This window comes from Bufo gargarizans, chromosome 3, assembly GCF_014858855.1.
Source record: "Bufo gargarizans isolate SCDJY-AF-19 chromosome 3, ASM1485885v1, whole genome shotgun sequence".
Taxonomy (NCBI): domain Eukaryota; kingdom Metazoa; phylum Chordata; class Amphibia; order Anura; family Bufonidae; genus Bufo; species Bufo gargarizans.
Window position 1 is genome coordinate 20,617,210 of NC_058082.1, and position 13,635 is coordinate 20,630,844.

Here is a 13,635-nt window from a genome sequence, read left to right on the forward strand (position 1 = left end):
CATGAACTGTGAGTATTATTACCAACTGCAGAGCCACAACTACTACTCCCATCTTCCACTCTCCTTCCTGGGCTCTCTGCTGGCGGGCGTGCATGCGCTGCTGCTCTCTGTTCAGGCTGCATGGCTAAGCATTAAGAGACAGCTGTTAATCAGTAAGTCGGACCACCCACATGACTCATGTCGATTACCCCATTGAATGTGGTTATAACCACGTGCTGTTTCGTGGCATTTCTGCTGTGGATTTCATATAAAATGCATGTCATGATTTTTCTGACGTGTATTTCTGCCATGAGAACATATCCTAAGTAGTAGCAGCTGGGCCCTGGTACCAAAAGGGACCCAAACGCTCCTCTGTTACAAATGGTAAATAATAAGTAGGGGGCTGGTTACAAATTTTGTATTGGGGCCGTCAGGTTTAATATAAGCCTCTGTCTTCATTTATATGATTTAATCTTCAACTTCTGACATAGTCCAGTGGTCTGCAACACGCCAGACCTGCAGGGTATTAGCGACAGTGAGGTCACGATATGGGCAATCGAGGGTTACTCACTTTTTGGAGGACCCTGGGCAGGCATGCGGCAGTGAAGGAGAGGCAGACACTAGTTCCTCTGGGGCACACTCTGTAGATAGGGACCAGGCCTGATGGTGTGTGAGGTGCCCTGGATGTTGTAAGGTCCCTTTAACCACTTCAACCCCGCTAGCTGAAACCCCCTTAATGACCAGGCCACTTTTTACACTTCTGCACTACACTACTTTCACAGTTTATTGCTCGGTCATGCAACTTACCACCCAAATGAATTTTACCTCCTTTTCTTCTCACTAATAGAGATTTCATTTGGTGGTATTTCATTGCTGCTGACATTTTTACTTTTTTTGTTATTAATCGAAATTTAACGATTGTTTTGCAAAAAAATTACATTTTTCACTTTCAGTTGTAAAATTTTGCAAAAAAAACGACATCCATATATACATTTTTCGCTAAATTTATTGTTCTACATGTCTTTGATTAAAAAAAATGTTTGGGTAAAAAAAAAATGGTTTGGGTAAAAGTTATAGCGTTTACAAACTATGGTACAAAAATGTGAATTTCCGCTTTTTGAAGCAGCTCTGACTTTCTGAGCACCTGTCATGTTTCCTGAGGTTCTACAATGCCCAGACAGTACAAACACCCCACAAATGACCCCATTTCGGAAAGTAGACACCCTAAGGTATTCACTGATGGGCATAGTGAGTTCATAGAACTTTTTATTTTTTGTCACAAGTTAGCGGAAAATTATGATTTTTTTATTTTATTTTTTATTACAAAGTCTCATATTCCACTAACTTGTGACAAAAAATAAAAACTTCCATGAACTCACTATGCCCATCACGAAATACCTTGAGGTGTCTTTCCAAAATGGGGTCACTTGTGGGGTAGTTATACTGCCCTGGCAATTTAGGGGCCCTAATGTGTCCGAAGTAGTTTGAAATCAAAATCTGTAAAAAATGGCCGGTGAAATCCTAAAGGTGCTCTTTGGAATGTGTGCCCCTTTGCCCACCTTGGCTGCAAAAAAGTGTCACACATGTGGTATAGCCGTACTCAGGAGAAGTTGGGGAATGTATTTTGGGGTGTCATTTTACATATACCCATGCTGGGTGAGAGAAATATCTTGGCAAAAGACAACTTTTCCCATTTTTTTATACAAAGTTGGCATTTGACCAAGATATTTATCTCACCCAGCATGGGTATATGTAAAATGACACCCTAAAACACATTGCCCAACTTCTCCTGAGTACGGCGATACCAGATGTGTGACACTTTTCTGCAGCCTAGGTGGGAAAAGGGGCACACATTCCAAAGAGCACCTTTAGGATTTCACCGGCCATTTTTTACAGATTTTGATTTCAAACTACTTCGCACACATTAGGGCCCCTAAATTGCCAGGGCAGTATAACTACCCCACAAGTGACCCCATTTTGGAAAGAAGACACCCCAAGGTATTCCGTGAGGGGCATGGCGAGTTCCTAGAATTTTAATTTTTTGTCACAAGTTAGTGGAATATGAGACTTTGTTAGAAAAAAATAAATAAAAATAAAATCATCATTTTCCGCTAACTTGTGACAAAAAAAAAATTCTAGGAACTCGCCATGCCCCTCAAGAAATACCTTGGGGTGTCTTCTTTCCAAAATGGGGTCACTTGTGGGGTAGTTATACTGCCCTTGCATTCTAGGGGCCCTAATGTGTGCAAAGTAGTTTGAAATCAAAATGTGTAAAAAATGACCTGTGAAATCCTAAAGGTGCTCTTTGGAATGTGTGCCCCTTTGCCCACCTAGGCGGCAAAAAAGTGTCACACATGTGGTATAGCCGTACTCAGGAGAAGTTGGGGAATGTATTTTGGGGTGTCATTTTACATATACCCATGCTGGGTGAGAGAAATATCTTGGCAAAAGACAACTTTTCCCATTTTTTTATACAAAGTTGGCATTTGACCAAGATATTTATCTCACCCAGCATGGGTATATGTAAAATGACACCCCAAAACACATTCCCCAACTTCTCCTGAGTACGGCGATACCACATGTGTGACACTTTTTTGCAGCCTAGATGCGCAAAGCGGCCCAAATTCCTTTTAGTTGAAGAAATAGCTAAAATGACAATGAAAGGAGAAGTTATCATTATGGGAGATTTCAATCTTCCAGATATAAACTGGAAAACCAAAATAGCAAGTTCTACCAGGAGTACAGATATTCTAAATTCCCTACTGGGGTTATCCCTACAACAAATGGTTGAGGAGCCAACCCGGAGGGAGGCCATTTTGGATTTGGTATTCACAAATGGGGATTCGGTATATGATGTCATTGTAGGCGAAACCTTGGGATCTAGTGATCACCAGTCAGTGTGGTTTAATATAAGAACTATGAAAGAGTCCCACCACACAAAAACAAAAGTTTTAGATTTTAGAAAAACTGACTTTTCAAAAATGAAATTAGTCATAAATGAGTCCTTATCAGACTGGAACGGATTACATGGAGTCCAGGAGAAATGGGACTACTTAAAAGGTGCATTATTGAAGGCAACAGAAAATTGCATTAGACTTGTCAGTAAAAGCAAAAAAAGGAAGAGACCACTGTGGTACTCAGCAGAAGTGGCCCAAATCATTAAAAATAAAAAGCTAGCATTTTGTAATTATAAAAAAAACCAGAGCAATGAAGATAAGGAAATCTACAAGATTAGGCAGAAAGAGGCCAAGCAAGTTATAAGAACTTCTAAGCGCAGGCAGAAGAAAAACTAGCTCAGTCTATGAAAAAAGGGGATAAGACATTCTTCAGATATATAAATGAAAAAAGGAAATTAAAACAAGGAATAACTAAATTAAAAACAAAGGACGGAAGGTATGTAGAAGAGAATAAAGGGCTAGCCGACTGCCTTAATGAATACTTCTGTTCAGTTTTTTGGAAATTGGCAAATGTCGTGCCCATTCACAAGAAAGGTAGTAGGGAGGAATCGAGCAACTATAGACCAGTGAGTCTGACATCAATAGTAGGCAAATTAATGGAAACCCTATTAAAGGATAGGATTGTGGAACATCTAAAATCCCATGGATTGCAAGATGAAAAACAACATGGGTTTACTTCAGGGAGATCATGTCAAACAAATCTTATAGATTTTTTTGACTGGGTGACTAAAATAATAGACGGTGGAGGTGCAGTAGACATCGCATATCTAGATTTTAGTAAGGCTTTTGACACTGTCCCACATAGAAGACTTATCAATAAACTGCAGTCATTGAGCATGGACTCCCATATTGTTGAGTGGATTAGGCAGTGGCTGAGGGACAGACAACAGAGGGTTGTAGTCAATGGAGAACATTCAAAACAAGGTCATGTTACCAGTGGGGTTCCACAGGGATCTGTACTGGGACCAATTTTGTTTAATATCTTCATAAGTGATATTGCAAAAGGCCTCGATGGTAAGGTTTGTCTTTTTGCTGATGACACAAAGATTTGTAACAGGGTTGATGTTCCTGGAGGGAAACACCAAATGGAAAAAGATTTAGGAAAACTAGAGGAATGGTCAGAACTCTGGCAACTGAAATTTTATGTGGATAAGTGCAAGATAATGCACCTGGGGCGTAAAAACCCAAGGGCAGAATATAGGATATTTGACACAGTCCTGACCTCAGTATCTGAGGAAAGGGATTTAGGAGTAATTATTTCAGAAGACTTAAAGGTGGGAAGACAATGTAATAGAGCAGCACGAAATGCCAGCAGAATGCTTGGATGTATAGGGAGAGGTATAAGCAGTAGAAAGAGTGAAGTGCTTATGCCGCTGTACAGAACACTGGTGAGACCTCACTTGGAGTATTGTGCGCAGTACTGGAGGCCATATCTCCAGAAGGATATAGATAGAGAGAGTTCAGAGAAGAGCTACTAAACTAGTACATGTATTGCAGGATAAAACTTACCAGGAAAGGTTAAAGGACCTTAATATGTATAGCTTGGAAGAAAGACGAGACAGAGGGGATATGATAGAAACTTTTAAATACATAAAGGGAATCAACTCGGTAAAGGAGGAGAGCATATTTAAAAGAAGAAAAACTACCACAAGAGGACACAGTTTTAAATTAGAGGGGCAAAGGTTTAAAAGTAATATAAGGAAGTATTACTTTACTGAGAGAGTAGTGGATGCATGGAATAGCCTTCCTGCAGAAGTGGTAGCTGCAAATACAGTGAAGGAGTTTAAGCATGCATGGGATAGGCATAAGGCTATCCTTCATATAAGATAGGGCCAGGGAATATTCATAGGATTCAGATATATTGGGCAGACTAAATGGGCCAAATGGTTCTTATCTGCCGACACATTCTATGTTTCTATGTTTTAGGAGGGCATTTTTAGACATTTGGATCCCAGACTTCTTATCACGCTTTCGGGCCCCTAAAATGCCAGGGCAGTATAAATACCCCACATGTGACCCCATTTTGGAAAGAAGACACCCCAAGGTAGTCCGTGAGGGGCATGGCGAGTTCCTATAATTTTTTTTTTGGGCACAAGTTAGCGGAAATTGTTTTTTTTGGTATTTTCTCACAAAGTTTCCCTTTCCGCTAAGTTGGGACAAAAATTTCAATCTTTCATGGACTTAATATGCCCCTAACGGAATACCTTGGGGTGTCTTCTTTCCGAAATGGGGTCACATGTGGGGTATTTATACTGCCCTGGCATTTTAGGGGCCCTAAAGCGTGAGAAGAAGTCTGGAATATAAATGTCAAAAAAAAATTTACGCATTTGGATTCCGCGAGGGGTATGGAGAGTTCTTGTAAGATTTTATTTTTTGACACAAGTTAGTGGAATATGAGACTTAGTAAGAAAAAAAACAAAAACAATTTCCGCTAACTTGGGCCAAATAAAAGGTCTGAATGGAGCCTTACAGGGGGTGATCAATGACAGGGGGGTGATCAGGGAGTCTATATGGGGTGATCACCACCCTGTCATTGATCACCCCCCTGTAAGGCTCCATTCAGACGTCTGTATGATTTTTACGGATCCACGGATACATGGATTGGATCCGCAAAATGCATACGGACGTCTGAATGGAGCCTTACAGGGGGGTGATCAATGACAGGGGGGTGATCAGGGAGTCTATATGGGGTGATCACCCCCTTGTCATTGATCACCCCCCTGTAAGGCTCCATTCAGACGTCCGTATGTGTTTTGCGGATCCGATCCATGTATCCATGTATCCGTAAAAATCATACGGACGTCTGAATGGAGCCTTACAGGGGGGTGATCAACGACAGGGGGGTGATCAATGACAGGGGGGTGATCAGGAAGTCTATATGGGGTGATCACCCCCTTGTCATTGATCACCCCCCTGTAAGGCTCCATTCAGACGTCCGTATGTGTTTTGCGGATCCGATCCATGTATCCGTGGATCCGTAAAAATCATACGGACGTCTGAATGGAGCCTTACAGGGGGGTGATCAATGACAGGGGGGTGATCAATGACAGGGAAGTGATCAGGAAGTCTATATGGGTGATCACCCCCTTGTCATTGATCACCCCCCTGTAAGGCTCCATTCAGACGTCCGTATGCGTTTTGCGGATCCGATCCATGTATCCGTGGATCCGTAAAAATCATACGGACGTCTGAATGGAGCCTTACAGGGGGGTGATCAATGACAGGGGGTGATCAATGACAGGGAAGTGATCAGGAAGTCTATATGCGTGATCACCCCCTTGTCATTGATCACCCCCCTGTAAGGCTCCATTCAGACGTCCGTATGTGTTTTGCGTATCCGATCCATGTATCCATGGATCCGTAAAAATCATACGGACGTCTGAATGGAGCCTTACAGGGAGGTGATCAATGACAGGGGGTGATCAATGAAAGGGGGGGGGTGATCAGGGAGTGTATATGAAGTGATCAGGGGTGAATAAGGGATTAATAAGTGACGGGGGGGGGGGTGTAGTGTAGTGTGGTGTTTGGTGCTACTTTACACAGCTACCTGTGTCCTCTGGTGGTCGATCCAAACAAAAGGGACCACCAGAGGACCAGGTAGCAGGTATATTAGACGCGGTTATCAAAACAGCGTCTAATATACCTGTTAGGGGTTAAAAAAAATCACATCTCCAGCCTGCCAGCGAACGATCGCCGCTGGCAGGCTGGAGATCCACTCTCTTACCTTCCATTCCTATGAACGCGCGCGCCTGTGTGCGCGCGATCACAGGAAATCTCGCGTCTCGTGAGATGACGCGTATATGCGTCGTTGAGCGCACAGCTGCCACCTCCGGACCGCAGATCTGCGTTAGGCGGTCCGGAGGTGGTTAAGGATTGAGACGCCAGTGCCTGTAACGGTGGCACACCGATTTATAGGAGTAGTAATTGAGGTACACAGATTGTATGGTGAACCAAACGTTGCTTTACTTGGAAAACAGTCCAACTTTGTACAGACAATTACATGTGTTAATGAGGATGCAGTCCCTTGAACAATACTTCACAAGCAGGTTTCCTTTCAATAATGGCAGGTATTAATCATGCAAGATACTTGGAGGGCAAACAGTTAATGCTTTGCAGTACAATGCTGCTCTATCCCCTCAGCTATTCTAGCTGGCTGGATCCCAAGGCCCGGATGCCTAATTGCTGGCTTTAATCCTTGGTATATAAATCCTTCCTCCAGTATAGACCCTTGCTCTTCACTTTATAGTGTTTCTGCCCATCAGGTTACTTATCTGTACTTGGTTGTGTTCTCCTCTCTTGGTAGGGAAACTGCAGGTTGCTCCCAGGAGGTGCTGTCCTACTACTGGGGTGTCTCAACTGAGCTATCCTTAGCCTCAGGAGCTTCAGGCTGATGAGGTAACTCCTCTAGTCCCCTGGAATACACTACGTCTCCCCTGTCTGGGTCGTCCTATATATAACTAGGGCTCTCTAGCTCCCTCTAACGCCTGGGAGGCTAAACTGCACCCTGACAGGCCTGACACCCAGTTAACACAGGGAAAATACATGCACATGACATTCAATGCAATAAAACACGTTAACCCCTTTTGTGTAGTGCCCACCTTTACCTAGTGGGACACTACAGTCTCCAACTCATGACTCTCCAGTTTTTAGACTACAACTCATAGCATGTCCATCATATTTCCTATTAGGAGATCCCTAACAAGCTGTACCTTTTGCTTTTTTTAGATAGCCAATCAGCTGAATGTTTTGGCACATAGTCCTACATTTTCCCTTTAGCGGATGGTCACATTCGGTCACATACAGTATACCAGTCCCACCAAGATCTAGTAAGGGGCAAATGTTACCACCATGCAAACCAAGCAAATGGAGAAGGGTGCAAAAAGAATTTCTGTTCCACTGAAAGTTCCCAGGAACACAGTGGTTTCCATAATTCTTGAATGGAAGAAGTTTGGAACAACCAGAACTCCTAGAGCTGGTCGCCCCACCAAACTAAGTACCATAATTGGGGGGGAAAAAAACCTTGGTAATAAAGGTGACCAAGAACCTAATGATCACTCTGGCTCAGATGCACAGATCCTGTGTACAGATGGGAGAAATTTCCAGAAGGTCAACCATCTCTGCAGCATATTATCTATTCTGGCACAGTGGCCAGAAAGTAGCCTTCCCTCAGTAAAAGACACATGACATTTTGCAAAAAATAATCTAAAGGACTCTCAGATTGATAAACAAGATTCTCTGGTTTTATGAAACCAAGATTGAACTGTCTGGCTTCCATTCTAAGTGTCCTGTTTGGAGGAAACAAGGCACTGCCCATCACCTGCCCAATACCCACCCTACAGTGAAACATAGTGGAGGCAGAATCATGCTGTCGGGTTATTTTTCAGCAGCTGGGATAGGGAGACTGATCAGGGTAGAGGCAAAGTTGAATAGACTAAAGTACAGAGATATTCTTAATAAAAACCTGATCAAGAAACCTTCAGGCCTCAGACTGGGCAGAAGGTTCACCTTCCAACAAGACAATGGCCCCAAGCACACAACCAAGACAACACAGAAGTGGCTTAGGGACAACTCTGTGAATGTCCTTGATTGGCTCAGCTAGAGCCCTGACTGGAACCCAATCAAACATCTCTGGATAGACCTGAGAATGGCTGTCCACTGATGGTCCCCATCCATCCTGACTGAGCTTGACAGGATCTGGGGAGAATAATGGCAGAAAATCCCTAACTCCAGGTGTGCAAACCATGTGGCATCATACCCAAGAAGACTGGAGGCTGCCAGAGAGGCTTTAACTAAATCCTAAGTAAAGGGGCTGAATACTTATGTCAATGCAAAATTCTAGTTTTTCCTTTACAATTAATCAGCAAAGATTTCTAGCATTCTTTTTACACTTTCTTATTATAGAGTACTGAGGGCAGGAAGATGGGGGAAAACTTGAAGGCCACAACATGATAAAATGTGAAAAAAGTGAAAGGGTCTGAAGAATTTCTGTATTATATTCATCCTTCCTATGCTAATGTCAAACATAAGGTAGGACACAATACATGATGTCATTGACCATGGGTGTGCTGCTGCCCATTGCTATATATTTCATCTCTGAGTTCATTTAGTAGGAAAATTACAGAAGTTCTTTACACAATTACCGAAGACTAAAAACCCCATTAACTTTCAGTAGAAGAAAACCCAACTATTCTTGGAAGCGCAGAGATTTCATCAGTAGCAGAATCTTATTCCTGTTTACCGCAATTTATAAAGTCCTCGCAGGGGGAAATCTGATCCTGTAATTAGATAATGGAGACCTTGGGAAGGAACAGAACAAGAAAGCGAGGCCAATAATTTGATGGTATCATCCAAGGAAAAACAGACTTAATTCCTCAGCATTAATTAGTTTAATGTGCATATTGTACATTATAGTCAAAGGCTTACACAGACAAAGGGGGGCCCAGCGTAAGCTAGCTACCAGGCCCTCTTTACCATGTGTGACAAAGCAGTGATACCTTACTAAAGTACTGCATTCTGCAGTGCGAACAGTGTCCAGACCGATGTAAATAATGAAGAGGCTCCAGTCCTCGCCAAAGTGTCCCAGCTCTTTAAGAGTCTAATATTTATGGCCGATTGTAAGTATTGGCCATCAGTTTTCAAGGGTATCTGTCAGCAGTTTTGACCTTGCAAACCTGCTGACAGAGATAGACAGTGTGATCAGTGTCCAGACCAATGTAAATAATGAAGAGGCTCTAGCCCTCGCCCGAGTGTCCCAGCTCCTTAAGAGTCTAATATTTATGGCCTACGTGAGGTATGAAGAGGTTCCAGCCCTCGCCCAAGTGTCCCGACTCCTTCAGTCTAATATTTGACCTTGAAAACCTGCTGACAGGGCTAGATAGTGGTTGGGGCATGATGGTAATCATACTTTTATGGCATCTTGAATTATCAGCAGGAGTGATAAAATGAAGTTTGACCAGAGGACGTTCTTGCAAGTGAGTGCCTAGGGGCTGGTGCTAAGAAGTGCTGTCTTCTTTCTGCATTGAGCTTCATAGTGTCTTCCATCTGCGTTGAGTGACAGCTCTGGAGGTCTCCTGGTTGGATGCTACAGCTGTCACTCAGAGCAGAGGGGATGGGTTGTGGAGCAGCTCAATGAGGAGAGCACTTCACAGTGAGGGGCCGCCTCCTGGGCACTTGTGGGAGTTTCGCTAAGTGGAAGAAACCATCATTTTGTCAGTCCTGCTGATAATACAAGATGCTATAATAGTATGATTTACCACCGTGGCCCAACCACTGCCTAGCTCTGTCAGCAGCTTACAAGGTCACAACTGCTGACAGATTCCCTTTAAAACTGATGGCAGCAATAGGGGTATGATTACTCACGTCACCTGACCCCTACCTTGCTCAGTCTTCCCTTCTACCCCGGGCCAGTTTTCACCTTAAAGACGGAGCCATTTTTTCAAAATCTGATGTGTCACTTTATGTGGTAATGCTTTTGTAACACTTTTACCTATCCAAGACATTCTGACAGGTGACAGTTTTATCGGTACTATTTTGGGATGAATATGATTTTTGACCACTCGATATTACACTTTTTATGAGACAAGGTAACCAAAAAATGTCCGTTCTGGCACCGTTTTTCTTTTTTCTTTTTTTATGGCATTCACCTGACAGGATGCTAATTTTTAAAGAGCAGGTTATTATGGACGCAACAATACCAAATATGTCTATTTTTATTTTTTGGTTTCAGTTTTACATACTAAAGCATTTTTTTAAAAGAAAATCATGTTTTTGTGTTTCTGTTTTCTGAAAGCAATTTTTATTATTTTTATGTTGATCGTCTTGTGTAGGGGCTTGTTTTTTACGGGAAGAGTTGACGTTTTTATTGATACAATTTTTAGGTACATGAGATTCTTTGATCGTTCAATATTACACTTTTTTGCGGCAAGGTGACCTAAAAAATTACCCTTTTTTTTTTTTTGCGGTGTTCACCTAAGGTGGAAGGTCATTTGATATTTTTATAGAGCTGCTTGTTACAGACGCGGCGACATCTAATATGTTTATTTTTATCACATTATTTTTTTAATGTCATTTTTTTTTTTTTTATAAAAGCCTTTCTTCTTTTTTTTTTTTACTTTTGTTCGCTTTATTTTTGTCCCAGTACAGGGACTTCAAGATTTTAGGGTCTGATCCCTGTTTCAATATAGTTCAATACATGCTGTATTGTACTACATAGAAATTGTCAGTTTCACACTGACAGTGTGCCTGTGAGACCCAGCCTGACAAACAGGGGGTTGCAGGAAGGAACGCTTCCTTCCCAACAATTGTTAGCCTCATCTGTCAGTGTAAAGGGGCCAATAATTTCAGAGCTAATTGCAGGGATTATGTCACTTGTTTAAATAATGTAACTTTTTTTATTTTAGCTTAATTAATTAGGACGTGTATTTCCTTGAAGGCGGGTATATCGGAGGCACACACTTCCCCTCTGCGTTGAATTTCCCAGAGGGAGGATGTTAATACGGAAGGCATTTTCTGCATAGCTGCAATTAATGTAATGTATAATACACGGGTGTAACTCTAGCCATAGCACTTGCTATAAGGCCCAGACGTTGGGGGGGGGGGGGGGGTAGGGGGGGGGCAATCAGGTGCAAGGATATTGTACCTTTGGGGATTTGGATCAAAACTAAAGTCCCTTTAGAGACCCTCGGGATATAATACAATATACTCAACGGTCTGTCAGACCAAAAAATCCCTTTAGGGGTCTCTAACTAGTAATAAAATATATCTTCATTTCATCCAATTAAAATATACTCAATAAGGAAACTCTTAATATTAACATTATCAGGGTTCCAGTGAAATATCAAATTGGTAAATTCCTATCTGCTGATGGTTGCTAATAGCAACTCATGGAACTAGTCCAAGAACTTATTTTGTCTAAATGTGCCTCACATATGCATTAGCTATGAGCGTGTTGGAATTGGGAGACTGATAGGTGTATGGTTTACACCACTTAAGGCTGAGTTCACACGGGTGAGATTTCCGCGCGGGTGCAATGCGGGAGGTAAACGTATTGCACCCGCACTGAATCCGGACCCATTTATTTCAATAGGGCTGTGTACATGAGTGTTTTTTTTCACGCATCACTTCTGCAATGCTTGAAAATCGCAGCATGCTCTATATTCTGCGTTTTTAATGCAGGACAGGCCCCTTAGAAGTGAATGGGGCTGAGTGAAAATTGCAAGCATCCGCAAGCAAGTGCGGATGCGGTGCGATTTTCACGCATGGTTGCTAGGTGACAGTCTATTCACTGTATTATTTTCTCTTATAACATGGTTATAAGGGAAATTAATAGCAATCTGAATACAGAATGCTTAGTAGGTGATCAATTAAGGGTTAAAAAATAAATAAAAAATTAACTCACCTTCTTCTCTTGATCGTGTAGTTCCCGGTCTCTTCTTTACTTCTTTAATGATGAATTACCGGCTAGGACCTGTGGTGACGTCAGATCACATGCTCCAATCACATGGTCCATCACCGGACCATGTGATTGGAGCATGTGATCTCACGTCACCACAGGTCCTTTAGCCGACAGCTCATCATTAAAGAAGTAAAGAAGAGACCGGGAACTACGTGTTCAAGAGGAGAAGGTGAGTTAATTTTTTTATTTTTTTTTAACCCTCAATTGATCACCTACTAAGCATTCTGTATTCAGAATGCTATTATTTTCCCTTATAACCATGTTATAAGGGAAAATAATAACATCTACACAACACCGAACCCAAACCTGAACTTCTGTGAAGAAGTTCGGGTCTGGGTACCACAGTCGGTTTTTTATCACGCGCGTGCAAAACACATTGTTTGCCGCAATACACCGGGACGCATCCGGACCTAATCCGGACACGCCCGTGTGAACCCAGCCTTTTGCCATGCAAAATCAGCTGGTGAGATAAATATATAAATATGAGATGACTATACAAACATTAAAAACAAATAAATAATAAAATATAAAAATAATAAATAATAAACAAATAAGAAATAATAAATAAAAATAAAGTAAGAACCAAAATCTACATCTCAGAAACATTCAGTGTTGGCTGATTAAAATTGCTCTGTTAAGTGGTGTAAACCATACACCTATCAGTCTCCCAATTCCAACACGCTCATAGCTAATGCATATGTGAGGCAAATTTAGTCAAAATAAGGGCTGATCTTGGACTAGTTCAGCAGATAGGAATTTACAAATTTGATTTTTCACTGGAACCCTGATAATTTTAATATTAAGAGTTTCCTTATTGAGTATATTTTAATTGGATGAAATAAAGATATATTTTATTACTAGTTAGAGACCCCTAAAGGGATTTTTTGGTCCGACAGACCGTTGAGTATATTTGGGGATTTGGGGAATAACAATATGGCGGCTTTTTGCTATAATGTTGGTTTTCTGATATGTAGATATACATCCCTATAACATTTGCTACTTATGCTTTTCATTTTCTTACTCTAGGTGCTGGGGGCCCCATCTTATTTTGCTCTGGGACCCTTTGAATTATAATTACTCCCCTGGTATCATAATGTATATGCCTCCTACATAGCGAACTTTTGAGACATCACCAGTCCTTTCATCAGGCGTACTACAAGAATATATGAAGAAACAGTAATATATATACAATAAGAACAGAAACATGGGGGAATGAATGGACATTTGAAAAATAACAGAACAACA